Below are 4,284 nucleotides of genomic sequence, written 5' to 3'. Positions count from 1 at the left end.
GCTGGGGCGGAGCCCAGGAGGACCCAGGGGTGCTGTCAAGAGTTTGGGGAGCAGAGAGACCTGAAGAGCTAGAAGCCTGTGGTGATGGAGTTGCAAACCCCAAGCTGCATTAGCAGCAGCGCGCTTCTGGGTGCAGAGAGCCAGGGGTGCTGGCATGGGAAGGCCTGGCTAGAGTCTCTGGAGCTGGGCTCCCTGCCTCTAAATGTGCTGCCTGGGCTGCCTCCAAGGGCAGAGGAAATGGAGCATGTTGAGCTGGGCTAAGGCTGGCACACGAGCTGCTATATCCACAGCTGCATCCACATCACATGTCAGGTGACTGGTGGGGAATTGTTCCTCTGCCTGTCATGGCTGAGCTGCAAAGCGCTGTAGTGCAGAGTGAGTGCAGACAGGGCCGTGGGGGCTGGGGGCAGCAGGGACAGGAGACACTGATGCTGTAACACTTGTGCCGGCAGCTCCGGGAGGTGTTTGAGGACGTGGCAGTGTATTTCATACGGGAGGAGTGGGAACTGCTGGAAGAGGAAGACAAGGGGCTTTACCGGGACCAGATGCTGAGGAACTACCAAGCCCTTGTTTCCCTGGGTAAAGCTCTGGTTCTTGCCTCTCCCTGGAGTCATGTGAGCTCTGAAGTGTTTTTGTCTTGTCCCTGTTTTTCAAGTGTCTCATCCTCATAAACTTTGGCAGGTGGTTTAAATCCTCTTTCTTCTCACTGCTCTGTCAGTAATTTGAGCTCTTTGGCATTTCATGCTGAAATCTCCTCCTTCCCCATATCCAGCCGCTTTCACTGGAGTCTTCCCCATTTCTCTAGCTCCTGGTGCTTCCATATTCAGCAATTGCTTAGCGATTGATCTCCCTTTGCCTTCTCAGCCTGTTCATATCACCTTAAAGTCCCTGTGCCTACAAATTCACTAACAGCTGTTGCTTGGGGAATTATTCAGATTTCCTTCCTCTCTTGCCTAGTGTGTCTTGTTCAATTGCATTTAACAGTCGAACCATGCTCAGTTCAGTGCTCTCTAAGTCCCCTTTCTCCTCCTTTGATTATAACCCTTTAGAAGTTAATGGAAGTCTAATCAGTCTCTGCTGCTGCAAATGCATTATGCTTTTCCTCAGCTCCTTCCTAGTGACCCACGTACACGTGATGGGACCCTGGTACCTCTAGCAACAGGTCGCTGGACGCTTCTTTCCCCATCCTTCATGTCATCTTCCTCACCATAGATTAGAGAAGGTTCCTTGGGTGAATTTGATATCTTTTATTAGACTAACCCAAATGGTTGGAGAATAGTTATTTAGCAAGCTTTTGGGTTCAAAAACCCTTCGTCAGGCTAAGGAGGTTTCAGCAGTTGGTGCGTGCTCTTCCTGGATGGAATGAAAAGTGAAGAAGCCAGGGGCTGGGTTAGGGTTAGGGTTGTAATGTATGCCAGGCAGATTGTAATGTATCAAAAATCCAATGTCTATGTTTAGTCCATGATCTCTAATATCCAGCAGGTTGATGAAATGGAGCTCATAGGCTCGTCTCTGGGAAGTGTTGTGTAAGTTTCCCTTGAGGATCAGGACTGAGAGATTGGAGAGAGAGTGGCCCTCCTGTGAGAAATGTGGCCCCACCGGTAATTGGGTATTTCTGTCTTTGATAGATTTCCGGTGTGCGTTCATTCTGGTGCGCAGTTGTTGTTTGGTCTCTCCTACATATCTTCCATCAGGGCATTTGGTGCATTGGATGAGGTATATAACATTTCTGGAGGTGCAGCTGTAGACACTCTGATTTTGCTGTATTTATTTTGAGACTTGTGCTCTCAAGCTTACCCTGCCATTTTCAAAAGTTTTCCTATCCTCTTCCTAAAATCCTTCTGCATGTCAGATGCCCATTATTGTGATAAAAAGAATTGGGCTTGGTGCAGGGCCTAGTGAAAACCAGTTTTCTTTTCAAGAAGATCTGTAACACAGGCTTGTTCTGTCTCATGTGCAGGGTTGAGGTACTTGCCTTCTCCTGGGTCAGTTTGCTTTACTGGTGCTCTCTACCCTCCTTTTTCCCCCAGACGATTTCCTTAGGCATGTGCTCAAATGCTTTTTCTAGCTCAGGACAAATCATCTAGACCTTTATAGTCTTTTCTGTAATTATCTTTACAAAGTCAGAGGATTTTTGCCAGCTTCAAAAAAAACTACTATCACTCATGTTGGTGGTCCTCTTGACTCTGGCTACTATAACCTTTCCCTTGCCTTTTCAAGGAGTGCCTAAACCACTGTTCTCCCATCATTGAAACATTGGTGTTTACTACCTGTCTCTTTCTCAACAAGAGATGCGATATTATATTGGTCACCTTTAGCCCCTTCTCTGATCCTGTTCATTTTCTAGATAAAATACAGTCATTCTCATTTCGTTTCATTTTGGCATCTTCCATGGCCTAGGTTTACAACTCTCCTTTTTACTAATTTTTTTTTTCAGTTAACTGCTGCTACTCTAATTTTCTTTGCATTGTCCCCTGCGATTCCAACCTGAGTTTACAGTGTCAGTGGATGCAAGTGTTCTTTGGGTCATTGTCCTTTCAGTCACTTCTCAAAATATGCCTTTCAGGCATGAGATACCGGTTGCAGACCATGCGTTAATCCTCTTTTCTAGCACTAACTGCAATGGCTTCAGAATCTGAGACATTTGTTTTTGCACGGTGGGTTTTAGCCAGCTCAGCAATTGTTTGCTCATTCACTCTGTGGTTCATTTTTGCATGCAAGCAATTCAGTGCTACTCCTCTGACTGTTCCCCTTGTTACAAGTCTTATCCTCTGCATAAAACTTGGTCCAAACACAGCTCTGCTGCTTGAGGACTTCATTACCTCATGAAAACTAGATATTCCTCCATAAGGTTAGCCACCTAGTTTTCCTGATGTGACTCAGTTTCTCCTAGTAGTACTTAAGCAGCTAGAACTGCAAACTCTTTCCTGCATCCCTAAGTGTATCTGCATCCAGCTCTTATAATAATAAAGATGCCCGTTGTTTGAGTTCGCTACAGCAGTTAAGTAGCTAATTTTATGTCTCCCTCAGTCTCTCTCTCTCAGATCTTTCAGAGTAGCCCAAAGTCCTCAAGCAGTATGCTGTTCTGGATCACTAGGCTCTCACAAGATATCACACTGTCACTGTGGTTATCTCTCTATTTCCAGTCACTGCAGTTTATTGGTTTTGAATGCAGTACCTGCCAACCTATGCACTCATCTCTGCCTTGGGATCATCCTCCCATTGGATGGGATGGTTGCTTTAGCTGCAACTACAGTTATCATAAAGTCATCCTTTCCTGTGCCTTGGTGATGAGGAATTACCGTCTCTCCCAGAAAAAAGGGTCATTGCCAGCCATCTGCCACGGATTCTTTTCACTGCCAGGAGTCCTCACTTTAAACCCTCACTGAAGAGAAACTCATTTCCCCTCCTTTTCCTGGAAATACACTAATAAGATGCATGTTATTCATCCCTACATGTGTCCCATGTGTGTTAATTTTGGTACCTTGAAAAGAGTAAAAACATTATCATTCTTCTTTCTAGTACATCATGGATCAATGCATTTCCATGCCTGTCCTTGGGGACTCTTAGTTTCATACCCTCTTTATACCACAGCATGGTTGGTGCTTCATTTCCTATGACCATGCATCCGCTACCTGGATGACAAGGACCATCATCTGCTGAAGGCTTCTCCCTGCTATGCCTTTTTCTCTTTCATCCCAAAGCCCACCCACCCTTGGCCATCAAGTTCCTAGTAGAATCCTGGAGTTCATTGGATCCCTTCCCCAAATCCCACTTGGTTATTCTGCATCCAGTACCCAGTCACAAACGCTCTTTAACTACTGCCCCAAACAGGATATCGAGGTCCCACACCTGACTTAATTTGCCGCATCCAGCGAGGACAGGTGAAGCTCTGGGTCTGTGATGATGAGGTCTGTGGGGAAATCTTGAGGTCGGAGGAGCAGCTGCCTGGTGAGTAGTGGCTGTCCCATCCACCCCAGAAGTGCTTCTGGGCATGGAGCATTTCTGGGCATTAATGTGGAGTTTCTCTTCCCCACGCAGGAGGTGCCTGGTTGCTGAGCGGAGTTGAAGAGCAGGTTCCTAAGGAAGGTCCTGCAAACCTGGATCCACCGTGGGTTTCTGCCAGGATTTGGGGTGAGATCGATTCCATGAAAACTGTAAAGGATCAATGGCACAAGGATCAGGGAAAGCCTCAAAGGCAGAAGAAGAATGTAGCAGTGAACCAGGTCCCATCTCCAGTTGGGCATGGGAGTGAAGAAAGGAAAGAAGGCAGAAAGAGCCCAG

General features: G+C 46.5%; 1 pseudogene; it reads left to right on the top strand.

The window, feature by feature from the left end:
* Nucleotides 1-4,284, top strand: part of LOC112548586 — a 29,458-nt pseudogene that overhangs the window by 19,604 nt on the left and 5,570 nt on the right.

This window comes from Alligator sinensis, unplaced genomic scaffold, assembly GCF_000455745.1.
Source record: "Alligator sinensis unplaced genomic scaffold, ASM45574v1 scaffold732_1, whole genome shotgun sequence".
Lineage (NCBI taxonomy): Eukaryota > Metazoa > Chordata > Crocodylia > Alligatoridae > Alligator > Alligator sinensis.
Note: the sequence above shows the minus strand (reverse complement) of the source record. Positions and strands in the feature narration are given on the sequence as shown.